The sequence below is a fragment of the Spermophilus citellus genome (genome assembly GCF_964194105.1).
Source record: "Spermophilus citellus genome assembly, chromosome: 7".
Taxonomy (NCBI): Eukaryota; Metazoa; Chordata; class Mammalia; order Rodentia; family Sciuridae; genus Spermophilus; species Spermophilus citellus.
The window spans coordinates 138563163-138582011 of NC_138188.1; the positions used below are offsets into that span (position 1 = coordinate 138563163).

General features: G+C 40.1%; 1 protein-coding gene across 6 annotated transcripts in view; it reads right to left on the minus strand.

The window, feature by feature from the left end:
• NRIP1 (nuclear receptor interacting protein 1) overlaps positions 1–1695 on the minus strand; it is an 81877-nt gene extending 80182 nt beyond the window's left edge. For 4 of the 6 annotated variants that reach the window (XM_081300699.1, XM_081300700.1, XM_081300701.1 and 1 more), the window contains exon 1: positions 1478–1687. The gene's annotated coding sequence lies outside the window, so the exon portion shown is untranslated. Of the gene's footprint in view, positions 1–1477 lie in introns of all 6 variants that reach the window. The other 2 variants (XR_014022887.1, XR_014022888.1) reach the window with 1 other exon arrangement.
• Positions 1696–18849: the final 17154 nt, after the last annotated feature.

The following is an 18849-nucleotide window of genomic DNA, read 5'->3' on the forward strand; positions in this document are numbered from 1 at the left end:
AGTCAGATGAAGCACCATTTGTTTAAAAAGTCTACTCATTTCACTGTCTCTTCAACAAAGGTAGCAACTGATGATTAAACATTGAATAATCTCATCTGGAAGATGCCACCCACTTGCTAAACCCATGATTCACTAATAAGCAGGTTCAGTGCAATTCATAAATAATGAATTAGCAAAGTCCCTGGCTTCACAAGTTCCCCCAAGAAATAGAAAGTATATTCAGCATAGGTGTATGTAACCCCATAATTATTTTTACTTTGGACACCTATAGATAGCCTCTCTTACTCTAGAAGTTTTCCCCTCACAATCCCACACTTAATTATTTACACTACAGGAGACAATCGTCAACCCAAGTTCCACCAAGTTAAAAGTTCTTGAACCTAAGTCTTAATTTTTCCCAAAATAAAACGTCCCATTAAAAACTTTTTTTAACGTATAAGCATTTGCAATTCTGGTTTTACTTTTTCTAACTACCTTCGGCATCCAATTAAATAACTAACGTTATAGAACATAGAAACTCATGGAATGCTTCAGAGATCAACATGTGTCACAGACTCCCAGCCTGTCCGCCTCTAAAACACAGTTGATTCCTTTGTTCCTTCAGACTGGACACCAACTCTTGATTAAAATTTAAGAACTACTTTGGAAAGGATGGAAAGTCTGTAGAATCTTTCCATAAAACCCTTCCTAAAACTACAATACTCAAATAGTAGCGAGGACACCGGAGAGAGAGAAGCAGCCTCCCGGACTTCCACCGGGCTCACCCTACACGCGAGCCGGTTCTTGGCTCCAGGGTAGAACGAGAGCCGAGGCCTCGGGTCCAGGGAGCCTCACCCTCAGGAGGCGACGAGCAAGTGCCGGCAGGCCGGGCCTGAGGCTGAGAGCGATGTCCCTTTTCCTATTCACTTTTTTCTGGCCGGGAATCGGCTGGCACCGGGCAGGGAGGCACCCGAGCGAAAGGCGGGGAGCTGTGCCCGGCGCCACCCAGGACGCTGCTGGGCAGCCGCGCGGCGAGAAGCGCCCGGACTTGGGGCCAAAGGGACAGCAGAGCGGGGCGCGACCCCAGCCCGGTGGCGCGGCCACCCGAGTCGTCCCCGCGCACGGCGCAAACGACACTCGGCGGTGGCCCCTCGGCCCAGGGCTAGCACGCACGGGCCGGCGAACCCAGGGCTAACTCTACAACTTGCGGCGCCGCTGCCCGGACCCCGAGTTCCCGGGGTGATTAGGACCCGGGAGGAGAGGCGGGATTTCCCCGCCAACGATTCCTCGCCCCCGCCGAGCCCTCCCCGCCGCCGAGCCCTCCCCGCCGCCAGCGTTCGGTCCCCTCGCGGGCCGCGCTGCCCTCGCCGCCCCGACGCCCCCGCGGCCCTGCCGGCCAACGCCAGCGCCGCCGCGGGCCGCGCTCCCAGGCCGTTTCCGGCTGCGCCGGCGGCCGCTCCTCCGAGTCCCCCGCCCCCCGGTCGCGGTCGCCACTCACCCGAGGCCGCCGCGGCTCCAAGCCTCCGGCTCCGTCAGACTCACTCCACGAAGGCGCCCCGCCGCCCCGTCCTTCCCCGCGGCCCGGCTAGCTCTTCGCTCCGACTAGCTGCGCTACCGAGCGCAGCAGCGGACGCGAGGCCACTGGCGGGTGCGCGCGGGCGGGCGGGTGTGGGGCCGGGTCGTCCCTCCGCCTTCGCAGCCGCCGCCTCCTCCTCCTCCTCCTCCTCTTCCTCCTCCTCCTCCTTCGCCTCCGCCTCCGCCGCCGCCGCCGCCGCCGCCGCCGCCGCCGCCTCCCGAGTTCGGGGCTCTGCTGCAATGTCTGCGAGGCTGACTTTGAGCGCCTCGCTCGCCGCCCGCCCGCAGCCGCGCTCCTCCCTCCGCCGCTAAGTCCGCCGCGGCCCAGTCCCTCCCCTCGCCGCTCCACGCCATTCAGGTCTTCAGCCAAGTTTCTTAACCCTTTTTTTCCCCTCCCTCCCATTGTCACCCAGGCCGGAGGAAGCCTCTCGAGTCCCAGCAGCTCGCGTGAGCTGGGGAACCCCTTGTGTTGTGTTTTTTTTTTTTCTCCCTCTTCTTTCTCGCCCGCCCCACGGATGGCTGGCCATGGTTTCAGGGCCCAGAGGCAGCGAAGGGACCGAGTTGGCCGGGAGAGGTGGGTGCTTGGCGCGCCCGAGCCGTCCTCTTTGGGTCCTGGCTCTGTCCAGCCGCCTGGACAGCTCCTCCCTGGGGGCCAGCGATCGTTCTCCTTACCCAAGCCCCAAGGCACGCGTTTGGAGCTCGGCACGGGATCTGGGCTCCCTAGACGCTCCAGGTTCCCTCCCCGCCTGGGTGCTGGCGCCTTAAGTGTCTCCCTCCTCCCATTTCACCCCACAGCACGCGTTCTCTTGGCTCCCTTTCACCCACCACAAAAATCCCTCTTCTTGTAATCTGTGTCCTGCTTTATTCTTGGGGTACACGGGCACTATAACGCTAGGTCACTCTGTCCCCACGTACAGCACCGGGTAGGCACCCAGTAAAAAACGTGGAGTACTCGGAGAGGAAAACTAGGAAGGAGACCTGAGGAGCGCCCGCTCAAGCTCCCTGGACGGACGTAGGACCCAGGAGCAGGGTTTATCTTCTGCTGCTTTGTCACTGCGAAACCTCCAGCGGAGTCTGCCAGCCAATCTACACCATCCCCGGGAAGGATCTGACCCAACTAGACAAGGCAAAAGGAACAGGGCTGCTACTTTTTCAGCAGCTCTCCTCGGTTCGGTATCCGAGTAAGAAATAACAATTACATCACGAGGCCGGGGCGTGGGCGCTGCGAAGAAGCCTCTAGGTTTCCTGCAGCCTGATCTCGCTGAACCCGCCTCTAAATTGGGGGGAGAGGGGGCTACGGATTGGTGAAGCGAGAAAGTGGAGGGAGGAGAGAATCTTAAAGAAACCATAATTTCCTCTTCTCCTTGTATTTGCAGTTTTAAAAATCTTATCCTCAGCGCCCCCCGAAAATCTAAGTAGAACTATTAACACCACCCCCCAACACCTCCCAGATGTCAGGTTTCTTTTTGACGCTAACATCTAGCATTTGGTAGCTCGCCATGAAAAAAATTACCCGGGGAAATGAGTTCCGTTGCCGAAATTGTTTTTGCTTGACACCAAAACGATAAAGTACGGCTTAGTCTCACCCCAAACTCTGAAATGGCATGCCTGTGTTAAAACACTCACTAGAGGAGACAAACGAGTGGATGAGGCGCTCCATTCTTAATAGGTGTTCATATCCTTAAGCATTTGGTAGCATTCGGAAATAAAGAGTTGCTAGTGCACTTAAAAAACAAAAATTATCCAGTCATAAAACTGTATTCTATGCCTGTTATGTAATGGCTGTATTGTGCATTAAACATTTCACTTAACCTCTAAAAATATGAATGATTTTTGGAATGCTTTCTCAATCATGAAAGCAGTTTTTCAAATTAATTCTTCATAAATTTAGTTTAGCTAGCACAGTGCTGGGCACATGGTAGGTATAGTTTACTTAATAGTGATGGCACATTTTTAAACACTTTTTTTACATCATCCTAGTGATTCAATTATGCAATCTGTTGCCATCTAATATAGTCTAAACCTCATATAATAGCATATTTGCATATATCACAGTTCGAAATCTGCTTAAGGCAAATTAGTAAAGGCTGCTGTTCTATAGTGTGTCATTTATTTAGGATTGATAAAAAGCAAACTAGCCCAATTAAATGATCAGCATTATTAGAACTCGGCCCTCTGGGATGGGGGTCTCAAACTTTTTTTTAAAAAAAAAAGCTTAACCATTATACAAAGATATAAATGTTAACATTTTCTTACACAGTGTATTGGATTTTATTTAGCATTTTCTTGAAAAATCAGTGTTAATTTCATTAAAAGTAATTAAAGGCTATCGTGGACTCAAGAAATACTTTGATTTCCTATTTTATATCAGGCTTCTTCACAAGTGTGAAGGATTTTCCCAGGCGGTATATAAGCTATAAATTGCTTCACTGAAGAACTCCAAGATGCTGTAACTTACTGATGATCTTTGCCATTTGTAGTTCTTCCCCATCTCCACCCCTTGACTGACAATCTGCTGTCCTTTCTCTGTTAACAATATTGTTGCATTTAGCATTTGCAGCTTCTACTCTGATAATACAGATAGCCTCACTTGTCACATTCTATCTAAAGTAAAATGAATGGATTCCATGTAAGGGAATGAAGTGCTCACCAAAGAGCAAGGTGCATGCACCTTGCTTGGTGCATAGACATTGGGATGACTATTTGGACTCTCAAATGTTGATTTTAAGAGCATTCTTGCCTCTTAACCTACTTTTGGATCATTGAGATTGCCCACCAAGCCAAGTATTGGTACCGCCTTCCAACATTAGTGTTAAAAATCCACTGCCATATGTTAGATGGCTTACCAAAGCTGCTCACTTATTAATTTATCTTCTCAACCTCTCAGAAATACAATCATTGAAATCCTGAGCTCTTTTTGATAGTACATTAGTGTTAAGTAAATTGTATACCCCTTGCAGAGTTTATCTTAATTTAATCATGTTAATTGTGTAGAGACTGTTTTGACCTTGTTTGTTTTTTAAATCAATATCTAAATTTCCAGCCTAAGAGAATCACTGCAAAGATATTTAGACATATATGTAGTATAAGAATGCCTAGAGAGTAGTTTGTATTTTGAAACCAACTCCCATTTGAACCATTTGTGATGTGAAAAAGATGCCACTCAGTTTGTATACTTAAATATGTGAGTACTGTTATAAGCCTGTGGTTTCTGTGAGATCAGATGCTATGTAGTTCAGTGCCGCAGTCTGGCTGGGCACAAGATCACGAGCCACTCACAGCTTTGTAGATTCAAACAGCAATTCTTTATTCCCGAACTCACACCAAACACGTTCTGGGGAAATTCACGTTCTGCCGCACAATTCACATCCCAAATACTTTCTCAATTCCACGAGAACTCAACGGAAACTCAGGCAGCAGGATACGCCCTATTCCCAGCAGCAATAACCTTAAACCTGGAACTGCCTTAAATCCAGATTGTCCTAAACCGGGAACGCCCTAAACCCAAATTATCCTAAACCGGGATACTTCCTAAAACCTGCAGGATATACCCTAAACCTGGATCCACCCTCGTCCTTGATCAGGGTCACCTTTCTCAAACACACATGCAATGTCACAGCGAATTTCCAAGGCAAGTCCATTTAACATGGGGTACGCTGGCAAGGAAATTTCGATGTGTCATTCCTACTTGGCAATGGCCCTCAGCAGTTCAGGTTCAGTATGCCTGTCACAAAGAGTCTGAGAAAGATATACTTTGGATGTGTTTTCTAAGTCTCTCCTGTATGGCATTTTCCTTACCATTTGAAACTGTATTTACTTGTCAGTATCCCATCCCACTCTAAAATGTGAGTGGTACAGGCACAGGGGCCATTTCTCTCTTATTCACTTTTGGATATCTCCAACCATATATCCCTGTAACCGGAGATATTCAGTAGATATTGGCCAAGATGCTGTCAGCCCTGAGGACAGGGTATTGCTATTTGGAGTATGGATGTGGGGAGAAGTGCTGCAGTCTGGCTGGGCACAAAATCACGAGCCACCACATACCTTGTAGATTCAAACAGCAACTCTTTATTCTCGAACTGTCACCGGCACTCTACACACACGTTCTGGGGAAATCCACACCCCCCACTGGGCTCTGTATCCCAAAATACTCTCTGAATCCCGTGAGAACTCAACTGGAACTCAAGGAGCGGCACGCCTGAGGCAGCAGGATACGCCCTATTCCCAGCAGGATACACCTTAAACCTGGAACCACCCTAAACCCAAGGAGCACCCTAAACCCAAGGAGTGCCCTAAACCCTGATCCGCCCTAAACCCGGATCCGTGCTGGTCCTTGAGCAAGGTCACCTTACATGCAATGTCACTGCAAATGACCTGGGTCATGCCATGCGTCATTCCTACTTGGCAATGGCTCTCAGCAGAGAAGGAATTCAGAAAACATTTTATAGAGAAAATAATGCTTTAGCTGGCTATTAAAAGGTAAGAATTTGCCAAGTAGACAAAGTGGAAAAGGGGTTCTCTAGACAGAAAATAGACCATTGAACAGTAGAAAGGTATGAGAAAATAAAAATATGCATTGAAAATGATTGAACCCACATTATACACTGTAGAGTGAACCATGACACCTGAGGGTAAAATATGTATATAATTGATTGTATGCAAATGGAACCCCAGTAACCCCATAATACTTATGCTATCATTAGTCTCTTGAGTAGTTCTGCTCAATAAAAACAAAGTGAACCACAAGTATGAGCTACATGCATCATTTAAAATTTTCTTGTTGCCACATTTATAAAGTCCAAAGAAATAGGTAGTGTTAATCTGAATAGTGTATTTTAATTAATATAGTCAAAATGTTTCAATGTGTTTATAACATACAAATAGTTAATTGGATATTTTACATTATTTTATTCTTTAGAAGACTAAATCTTCAAAATCCAGTGTCTTTTATACTCAGAACATCTTGATTTAGACTAGTATGCAAGTACTCAGAAGCTACATGTGCTTGCTGACTACCATATTGAGTAGTGCAGCTCCAAATAATATAAAGAATATATGAAATCTGAAATGGGATAGTCAAAATTTTTTAAAAATGAAATCTGAATCTTATAAAGTAAATTTGGTGTCCAAAACCAGTGTTTACTATACTATGTTAAAAAGACCACACTTTTTTAATATTTATTTTTTAGTTAAATTGTGAAAGGGTAAAGTTTCTAAACTGCAAAGCCTGAGTTAAAATGTAAAGGACTAGGTATTGTAAAGTTTCTGAACTGCACACAGAACCTGAAATTCCTGCGGCAGTTAAGACAATGCCCGGTACTGACCATTTAGTTGTTAAATAACCTGGACCCTGTGCAGTTTGGCACGTAGGCATTCAGGGCCCAAACCAATCAGTTTGAATGTACCCCCCCCCCCCCCCCCCGTTTAGGACTGACCTATCACCCCCGCCTGACCTGTTCCCGCCAATGAATCGTGTTTGAGAGTTGTTGTTCAATTTTCCCGCGCCTCATGATGATTTGCTCTGATGTATGCAAAGCCCCCGCCCTCCCCAAAAAGTGTACTTAAGCACTGCTCAACCCCTGCTCGGGCCTCTTAGCCGCTCTCCCTTCTTGAGTGAGCCTGGAGCCCCAGCACACTGGATTGGATCCTCAATAAATGCCCTTTTGCTGTTGCATGAATCGATCTCTTGGTGGTCTCTTCCTCCGACGTTCGCTGGACCCTTACAATTGGACACAATACCTTTATTTTAATTTATTTTTTATGTGGCACTGAGGATCGAACTCAGGGCCTCACACATGTTAGGCGAGTGCCCTACTACTATATGTAGGCTTTTATACCAATTAGAGAATCAGCAAAGTTTACATTTTATGTACTGTGTCTTCATTAACCATACTGTAGTTACAACTACTCCCATCTCTATTAACTCTGGTGGTGGACTGTAAATGTAAACTGTCTTTATGGCAGAAATAAAATGCTATAAATTTTGGGTTGAATAAGCTTTAAAAAAAAAAAAGTCCTAAAACACAAAACTACCTCTATGCTAGTTACTGTTGAGCATCTTTCGAGTTGTAGAAGCCCAGCTAATTGCTTTTTAATTCCTTCATGCCACTTATTGTGAACAACAAAAATCCACCCCGGCCTTTGTTTGAGGCAGTCACCTATCTGAAGCTATAGCAGTAAGGCACATGCAGCTCTCTCAGTACTGAGAAAGGTTTAAGGAACTGAAATGAAGATATTTAAACACATGCTCTGCAGGTTATTGTGTAATTTCCCTAATGAGATTGGAGCCTTTTTATTTTCAGCAGGACTTGAATGCCAAGGACTGGCAAAACCAGGGTACTCAATTTCCACACTAAAACAAATCCTGAAAACTAGAACTAGATCTTAAAAAAAAAAAAAAAAAAAGTCTGAAAATGATTGCATATGAACAGTTCAAAGTTGCAAAAAAGAAAAAAATACTTTTTTTAAAAAAAACCAGATATTTCAATGAAATGCAAACGTCTTCTCATTCCTTCTCAAAACAAGGAAATATCCAGAATGGTTAAGGAGCTCAAAAAGCCAAGAGATCCCAATGAAGCATGGAAAAACTGTCAATTCTGATGACATATCAGTTTAACATGTCCAAACCAGTGAACATAAATATTACATGGACCTTAACCTTCTATGTAGAAATGAAGCATGTACCTCTCATTAAGTAGTCTTGTCAAAAATGAATACAAGCCAGGCACAGTGGCAGATGCCTGTAATCCCAGCCCTTTAGGAGGCTGAGGCAGGAGGATGGAAAATTCAGTCAACCTCAGTAAAAGTGATTCACTAAGCAACTCAGTGAGAACCTGTCTCTAAATAAAATACAAAATAGGGCTGAGGATGTGGCTCAGTGGTTGAGTGCCCCTGAGTTCAATCCCTATTAACATCCCCTACAAAAAAAAAAAATTGAAAACGAATATCAAAGTTTTTTTGGTGTGTGATTTCAACAATATATATATATATATATATATATATATATATATATATATATATATATAACGAATCAATTCAGTAAAAGCATGATCCTGTTAATTTTTGAAGATTATTTTCAGATAGTCTTCAACTAAAGCAAAGTACATGTCTGCATTTCCAAATTACTCAGAGTTCTATAAAGAAGACAGCTATAGAGAAAGATAATGTATATGTTAACTATTTGTGAAATTGTTTGACTGAAAAATAGAGACACTGACATACCTATTTTAGATTTGTTTAAGAAACATACAAATTTTACATATTTTTTCACAACATCAAGCCAAAATTATCTTTACCCTCAATACACATATACATATTCTTGAGCACACAGAACTGTGCACTCACAGTCCCTAACTTCTATACAATTCAATAGGGAAAGAGTAGGCTTTATAACAAATGATGCGGGGATAACTGGTTACATGCATGTAAAAGAACAAAACCACTGTAGTCCTTCCTACCATGTACAAACATTTGCTCAAAATGGAGCAGAAATCCAAATATAAGAACTAGAAAACTCTTTGAAGAATATATAGCAGTAAGTCCTCATTACCTTGTGGGCAAAATCTTCTGTGATATGACACCAAAAGCACAAGTGGCAAAAGAAAAAAAAATAGGTATACTGGACTTAAACATAAAGCATCTGAGCTTTAATGAATACCATCAAGAATATGAAAAAGCTGGGCATGGTGGCACACACCTGTAATCCCAGCAGCTTGGGAGTCTGAGGCAGGAGGATCTTGAGTTCAAAGTCAGCCTCAGCCTTAGTGAGTCCCTAAGCAACTTAGTAAAACCCTGTTTCAAAATAGAAAAGCCTCCAGATGTGGTACAATGGTACAGCACCCCTGAGTTCAATCTCCCCTACCAACAAAACAAAATAAAGACTATTAGCATTTGGTGCTCTGTCCTCCCTCTTTGGTTTCTCAAATGAACATACAATGTTTTTGTACATGGAAGAGGTTCACTGCCCTCTCCAAGGGAAGAAGATCTAAGTCTCTCCCAATATATCATCAAATCTACTGCCCAAGATTCCTGAGTGCTTTATGCAGTCCTCTCCAAGACGCCCAGATTGAGGTTCCTTGTAGACTGGCAACCAATAAACTACCTTTTTTTTCAGCCATGAGCACACTTAGATTTTCAGTTGTGAAGAAGGAACAGAATCATTACATTAAATCTGTCCATTTGGGAAAGGGAGAAACTAATCACCATTTCAAAATAATTATCAAACCTACTAAGCAGGAACAGCCCAGGACTCTCTGTCCTAGCGTTGCATGAATTTCTTTGGTTGACCAAACTGGTAGACCTTGATATTTTTCTCTTCAATGTTCTCTTTTTGCCTTCCCATTGTCATTCTTGGATCTGCCCTTGGGAAGTTCAACTTGACAGTTTGACTCAGTAAATATATTGAAGGTAGGCACAGGAGAGGATAACTTTCTTCAAGGATTTTGAAATATTGCAACACAGGATTGTTTTAACAATCACCAACCGTTGCAGACAAAGTTTGAGATTTCTCAGAGAAGCTAATATCTTCAAGCATGTAGCAAGCTTGATTTGTTTCCATTTCATTCCATGTACAAGCTACCATTGTTGCAAGGCTTGCCAGACATGGTTTTGAAGCCTGTAGATTCTCAGTTTTTATTTAATAGTTTCTGTACTCCGCCCATCCTTCTGGACCTTAAATTAATGGTGGCTACCTTGAGATCATCTGAAATAATAGGCTTCGGGGGGAGGCAATACAATTTATCACCTCCTGCCAGCAATATCACTGCTGCTTTATGACAAGGCAAGAGTCTTACCTCCTGCTAAGCCTGCAGTTTCATGGCCACAGCTCAAAATGTCTTCAATTTTAGGTACAGAGCAGATAACTTTTAACATCGCAAGGCCCAAATCACTGGACTCTCCATCAGAATAGTTAGCAGGAAGAATACCTTCCTTTGCCAATCTTTGCTTCCTTCCACCTCTGCTTCTAGGATAGTAAGAGTTCATCTAACTCATACGATTCTGCTGAAAATAGCAAATGTGAACTCCCACCTACCAACATTACAAATTTTTTCTACTATTTTCCTTAGCATTATAGCATCTTTCAGCCTGTTTTTCAAGGTAAGCAAGTAAGAGCCTAACTAAATATTTTACTACCTACCACATAAAAAGTGGGACCTTCATCATGTTCTGCCCAACTGTTTCCACTAAATCAGTGGTATTTGTACCATGAAGCATCCCATTTCTGGTACCAGTTACTACATTGGCCATGGTTCTTGGCTGTAAGAAAAAAAATTCCTTCTAGATAGTTTAAAACCGAAATGGGATTATTATAACATCATAGATATATAACTTTGCTGGGACCCAACAATCAGGCTTGTACTAAACACGGGAGAAAAGTCTAGCTACAGAAAGGGTCTGTCCAGTAGAAACTCCACCAACCATGTGTCACCTAGAACTAATGAAGATACAGACACTGAGACTTGCATTACAATTCAATAGAACCCCAAACTTCAACCATCTTACTTGCCAAACAGCACTACAGATTCTGCCTCACACTCTTATGTATGTGCCTCTGGTTGAAGGAAATCAGTTTCCCTGAAAAAAATCTTAGTTTCAACTAAGTGTGAGGATTGTATGTAACATTCAGTTTGCCAGCCTCTAAGAACCAGGAAAGCATGATAAGAAGAGCTTTGATGGGCTGGGGATGTGGCTCAAGCGGTAGCGCGCTCGCCTGGCATGCGTGCGGCCCGGGTTCGATCCTCAGCACCACATACAAACAATTATGTTGTGTCCGCCAAAAACTGAAAAATAAATATTAAAATTCTCTCTCTTCTCTCTCTCTCTCTCTCTCTCTCTCTCTCTCTCTCTCTTAAAAAAAAAAAGAGCTCTGATAGTTGTTCAGTATGTCATTCTGCAGTATCTGTCACAGTGGCAAAAGGTTTATTTCTGAGTTTTAATTACATTTTAATTAATATACTAAAATTTGAAGAAATCATGAAAACATTTATACTAAAATTAATAAATAACGTAAAATAGTTTGACTTAATATATTTCCCCTTTCATCTAGGATTCATTTTGTTCTTTTTGTTGTTATTGTTGTTGTTATTTTCTGTGTATGTGGAGGGGGTTGTTGCTATTGCAGTTTGTTTGGTTTACCTTTATATTTTAAAGCCATTAATAACATTTCAAGAATGCTTGATACATATTCCCTCCTGCAGGTAAATGAACCGCTCAGTTCATTTCTATTCACGCCCATACTTTCTATTCTTCCAAGCTTTCCCCAGGGGAGACCTAAGGAGTAAACCATGGTGTGGAGCCATAGTGGAGCTGGTATGTATATATGAGGATCGGGACTGTCTGATGGCAAGAGAAGAATTTCATTTGGAGCTAAACATGGGGTCAAAATCAAGGGGGAATGCAAAGTCAAGTATCCAGTAGAGAGAAGAAGATCTAAGGTTTCTAAAGCAAAGCAAGTATTATTTTAGATTGTAATATAAACAATAACTCACCTAAGGACCATTAAATTGGGTAAATTTTGCATTAAACTTGTTTCATTGTATTCTAGCTCTTGGAAAGTTGACTAACACTGTTAGTTAGTATACTACATATTGATCTTGTTGGAGTACAAAAAATATACTTTTTCTTGGAATAGGCTCTTTGGGTTGTAAGAAAGTGAGGCTAATGCCAATTTACTTAAAAATAATAATTTTTAAGGTATAAAACTCATGGAAGTGAAGGAAATGCTATCCCATCAGTACTTAGGAGACCATAGCTTTTCACCCTGGTGCTCCACCAATAATGCACTTTGATTCTTTATTTACTGAGACCTTGTTTATTGGTTAGTACTTGAAAAAGAAAATTTGATTGAACCTTGTCCAGCCAATGGAATTCTTATTTTATGGGCAAGTGTCCAGATTGGTCTCATCAGCCATCCCCGTGGAGGTGAGGAAAAGTTCACTTAGTACAAAGGATTGACATTCCCAAGTCTGTGAATAGGGTCAGTAAAACTAGAAGGGTAAGATGGGTGTGGGAGATCAATAAACTAATGTCTCCGGTACAGTCATTACCTTCTACACCCCATCAATTAAAAACTGTGACACTGTAACAGCATCATTAATCTTATTTACAAACAGCTTGTAAATTAGTGCTTATGCTTTTGTATACAAAATACATTAAACATGCCTATTCTTTCACCAGTTATTTACTAATTGCCTACTAAAAACACTAGGTCAAGTTCTCTTGATATCAAATTTTAAAAAAAACCTGCAAGTAGAGATAGCTAATATTTTGTTTGATTTTTTAAAATTAAGATATAGTAAAGATGGGTATTAGAGATAAAGGAAGCATCATTCACATTTTGGGAATTCTAGGAAAAGTTTCTTCCTTTGAGGAAATGATTTTTGAACAAAATCACGTATGATGAGTTTATCCACATTTCTTCTTCTTATGGTCATTGCTGATTAGTTTTCATACACAAATTATAACATCTTGTTATTAAATCCTATTTTTCAGGTGTTATTACCCTTCCAGGAAGTTTCATGGTTCTCAGTGTATTCATATATAGGGCTAGAATGGTATTGATCAATAGGGAGCAGATTCAGATCCCTCCTATGGCTTACAGCCTGATTTTCTAATATCCCAAGGTCTTAATGCACATCAGAACTTTCCAGGTGTCTTTAGTAGTAGTGGTTGTTGTTATGTCCATGGTCTCTTCCATGGTATCAAAATTAGTCTTAGACACAGCTGTGAAATGTGCCAACATTACCATCAATATCAATACATACATTTTTCTAATTCACTGTTAGTGCAACATTCTTTTAGATGCCCAGAGGTTTCATGATAGCATTGTATATTTATGCACCAAATTTTCTCTGTTGCTAACATACCACCAATTTTTTCATGGACTCCTAAGAAAGGAGATTGCAATCATTTAAACAATAACACAGTATTTTCTTGTCACATATAATTCTACTTTTATATTTACTGAAAAGTTCACTTAAACTTATTCTTAGAGAGATTTTTAATCTTATATCACTCTGATGTAAAAGTAAAAAGACAATATAAGTAAAAGACAGTCTTAAAGGTATTCTTAAGACATTTTCACATGGAGTTTGTCTTCTAAGGACCACTTTTTGACTTACTCATCAATGTCTACTGTTTTTAAACATAATTGTATTCTTTGTGCCATCAAAAAAAAAATGCTGTTGGTAGAGACTTTCTTAATAGTGCTCTGCTGTTCTTTCTGGAATTTTAATTTTTCCAAGCTCTGACCTCCATTGGTTACGTTTTGTAGATGCACATGAGATGTCACCAACAGACAGTGAGAATAATATATATTTCCATTTCAAAGATGTTAAAATATAAAATGTTAGCCTGGCATGGTGGCTCATTTCTATAATTTTAGTCACTAGGGAGACTGAGGTAGGACAGACTGAGCAACTTAGTGAAATCTTTCCTCAAAAAATAAAAGGGGATGTAGCTTGGTGATAGAGCACCTCTGGGTTCAATCCTAGTACCACCATCAAAAAAAAAAAATCAAATGATAAGTCAATAACATGTGACATAGAATCAAAGAGGGACATCAAATAATACTTCCAAAGTGTTATTGTGCATATTGTGTACATTATGCCTCTTCAGTCTCATTATAATAGTGTAAGATAGATAGATAGATAGACATTGATTATCATTTTGCAAATGAATTGCTGAATGTTCCCAAAGTAAGTAACTTGCCCCAGTGATAGACACAAGTTAATGTATAAAGCTGGAATTACTTGTTAATACTGGAGCATTTTACTTATACCCAGCCTCTTTCTACCATGAAGTATCTTTCATGATATGTATGATCCTTGTCATTATTTGTCTTAGAAATTCAAAGAGCTTACATTGCAATTCTCAACTTCCTACCTATTGAAAAGTGCAATATAACACTTCACAAACTATGATCTAAATAAATGTTTCGAGATTTTCTGCTTTTTAAGATCAAATAATAGTTATCTTCTCCCAGGGGCAGAAATCAGCTATTTGTTTTCTAAACCAAACTTTTCTCATGTTTTTTCTTTAATCCTAGTTTATTTTACCATTTTATGATACTAGAACCTTGTATCACCTGTTATCAAATTTACAAAAAAAAAAAAAAAAAAAAAAAACAACCCATATAGTTATTTTTAGTTGACCAGAGCAACAATGCAGGATATTATAGAAGAAGCTTTGCTACAACTGTTTTATTTCTTGAACAAATTAAAACCTTTGCTTTCATTTACTCTTTGAGAAGCTTGCTCTCTTATAGGTTAACAGATATACCAATGGTTCAGATACACTAATCCCTGCTAACAATTGGCAAGTTATTATGTTAGAGTCCTTAGAAAATTCATAAGGAGTGAATTGAAAAGTAGAAATCTGAGACATTCTATGAGACAATGGAGGGGTTATTTCTTGCCAGCCATTTTTTTTTCAAATTTCCTCAATTACATAATATGAACAAGACATTCTAATTTCAAGATTGGCTTACCTGTGATCAATACTTTTCTCAGCCCATTTTGGAAAGAGTAGCTCAATCCTGTATCAAAGAACCAAATTTACTTTTTTCTCTCCAGGAAAGAGCTGATACACTTAATTAATCTTTCCAGGAAGCCAGAAATGACTCTTATTACTTCTACGCATTGTATGTTTAAAGCATGTATAATTTAATCCTGTTTGAATGATATGTGAAAAAGAATTGACATAAAATAGCAAGAAAGCTCTGAAGCGAACTGAGCTGTATAATTTAGGCATAGGCATTCTTAAGATCACCTTTAAAGGATTTGAAATGCATTGAGGGTGGGAGAAATTTTAGTATAGATTTGAAAACTATCAAACAGCATCTGTTTCCTTCTCCATTTTGATGAAAACATGCTCACAGGGAAAATAGTCGTTTGTCTGTTAAGTCAAACACTAATGAAACATTTGCTAAAATAATCTCTTTAATTTGGACAACATTTGGAAATAAAGTGCACTCAGCGAATCATTTGCCTGTATTTTGAGTGTTCAGAGTTAACAGAGCACAACTAAGTCTAATATGGTAATGGACTCTGCTGAAACCTGGGCATATTCATTTCTCATGATCTGTTGTTGTATTCTACTCTGGTGAAGAGAGATAAGTGACATCATTGCCGCGGTATTTAAGGTTTCCTGATGGTATATCTAAATGCCATGAGCCTGCATTGTCCTATTCCATATGCCCTGTTTCTAAATATCTTCTGGATCAAAGGCACCATGACTCAGATGAGTAATGACGATTAATGATATTAATCAAGTCATCAAAAACGTCAGTAATTAATGTTCATATACTGTGTAAATGCTCTTCGAATTAACCTGTAGTAGTTCATATACAAACACAATACTTCTAGGATGTGAAACAAAATAAATCCAGTAGACAGTACTAGTAGAGCCTATAATCCCAGCTACTTAGGAGGCCAAGGCAGGAGGATCAGAAATTCAAGAGCAGTCTGGGAAATTTAGCAAGACCCTGTCTCAAGATAAAAAGTAAACAGGGATTGGGGAGGTGGCTTGCTAGTAGAGAGCCCCTAAGGAAAATAAAACAAACAGTAGAAATTAGAAATAACCTACACTGTCACAATATGTTATTATTTTGTAAAAATTAGACTGTTGTAGCTGGGCACAGAGGCACATGCCTATAATCCCAGCAACTCAGAGGCTGAGGCAGAAGGATGGCAAGTTCAAAGCCAGCCTCAGCAAAAGCAAGGTGTTAAACAACTCAGTGATAACTGTCTCTAAAGAAAATACAAAATAGCTCTGGGAATGTGGCTCAGTAGTTGAGTGCCCCTGAGTTCAAGTCCCAGTACCTCCCTGCAAAAAAAAAAAAAAAAAAAAAAAAAAAAAAAAAAAAAAAAAAAAAAAAAAATTAGACTGTTTTAGAAATCAAATTGGTTCTCATTTCCGAGCTACTGTTTAAAGCTTATGATGTATATGTATTTGAGTGTATCAATGTATGTACACATAGCATACCCCCCCACACACATATTACAAAGTGCTTTTTTGCCAATATCCAACATTCACAGCACCTTTGGAAAGTAGCTAGTATACACAAATAACACAAAAATAAAAAGCCATACCTTCAGCTTCTCAGCCACTCTGTAAAACTAAAGCTTCATTCGCATGAACAAGTATGAAAAAAAAAATGACCTGCATCTGCCCTTCCAGAAGATAGAGCAGTTAGGGTGTCATGTTGAAAGCCTTCATTGCTTTTGGTTTTTTTGTACTATTAAAAGAAGAGCAGAGTGGTGACCTTATTTAGTAGCTTTTGCCATTATCATAGCCTGAGATGGTCTTCCTTTTATTCTTTGTCTCTAAAGATCTTTTCTACTTGGAGAGTCAGTGCAAATAACATCTCTACATAAGATTTTCCTTTCTGTATAATGTCTCCTAAACTTCTTTGTCTGGTTCATATTGATTTAAATATGGTCACATTTAATATGCCCTTTATCTTGTTGGAGTGTAAGCTCATAGAAGGCAGGAACTTTTTTTTTTCCTTTTTTCTTTTTGCTACCAGGTATTGAACCTAGGGGTGCTTAAGCACTGAGACACATCCCAGCCCCCCTTTTTTTTTAAATTTTGAGACAGGGTCTTGCTAAGTTGCTGAGGCTAACTTTGAACACTTGCTATACTCCTAAAGCATGGACTTTGATAGATTCGGAAAAAGCTAAAATAATGAAGGCAACATCTGAGGTGTCATAATGGAGATGCAATGGGCCATGGTAGAGGTGGTAGTGTTGAATATCAAGCAAAGAAGATGTAAGAGAAGTGGAGTCGGAGGAGCAGTTAGTGACATTGGTTTAGGTCCCAGCATTAAGAACATATTTAGATGCTAGAATACATTTCCATGTCTCCTTCCACATCACTGCCAACTTCTAGAATAGACTTTTGGATTATAGCATGCAATTATGTATCTTTAGAATATATATATGCACACACACACACACACATATATGTTTATATCTATCTATACTGTCATAGAGGCATTACTAAAGTTTACACTTTGACATTATTTCCTTGTATCAATCTGTCCTCATCCTAACTAGAAAAATAATTTCCCATGAATCTATTTAGTTGAGGAACAGGAACTCAAACAATTAAAATCTCAGAGAAAAACTCCAGTTAATTGTTAAATGACTATTTCTTTCCTTTTGGCCAAGTATTCCTGGGGATTAACATGGTGCCCAGGACCCATATAAACTTCAATAAACATTTGTTAAGTGAGTGACTAATAACAAGTAATATTTACTTGAGGTTTATTTTATATATATCAGACATGGTGCAAAATAGTTTATAAATATTGTGTAATTTAATAGTATTATTAATACTATTCCTATTTTATGGATAAGTGAACTTGAACTTGAGAGACTGAATAACTTGTTTAAAGTTACATAGCAAGTAGTTGGTGAAATTGGAATTTGAGCCAAAGAAACCTATACCCAGTGCCAGAGCTCTTTACCCATATATTGTATTACCTCATTATACTGAGAACACATAAGAATGAATGACTGAATGTTGCACACTTGATAAGTGGCAATCATTCTCTAGGTTAATGGTGTTTCCAGGACGCAAAGCTAGTTAATGCAAAAATCAGGGCCCAGGGTACTGCCCATGCTTATAAACAATTTGTTAATGAAACAGTAACTAATTTTTGCTTATTTTTACTTGAAATTGGATGACATGCTCTATCAAAATTTTCCAACATTATTTTTAAACTTAACACATCTACATGATAAAAAGAAACTTAAGATGACGACTACTTCAGCAAAGAATGATAAGCGAAACACCAGATGCTACATATTTTCAATGGCAAAAATATCACTAGAAGCCAGCTGTATCTTCTAAAATTTCATGATGTCATCATATGGCTTCAGGATCTATTTAGTTGGTTCATAATCTTATTAGCTTATCTTTGCTTCCAGTCATGTTCTAGGCCTTAATTGCACAGGTTTGTTTATAACATTGTTAAAATTAGAGGTATCATATTTCATGTAAGAAGCATCTTACAGGATAGTGCACAAAAACTTGCCTCCCTGAGCAATACTTAGTGACCCATTGCAAACTGATGTCACCATCCCATTTTTCTGGAAAGGTCATCGCTTCCTGGCATTGAGTTATCACACAAGTGACTCAGAGTTTTTGATCTTGTTCAACTTTTCCCAAGAGTTCAAGTCTAGGACGGTGATTTCAAAGTGTGATGGAAGCAAAGTGTTTCAGTTCAGCAAGTTTCGATGTCACAGTGAAATTTACCATGTTTTCCCAGGCATCAGTTACACTGCCTGC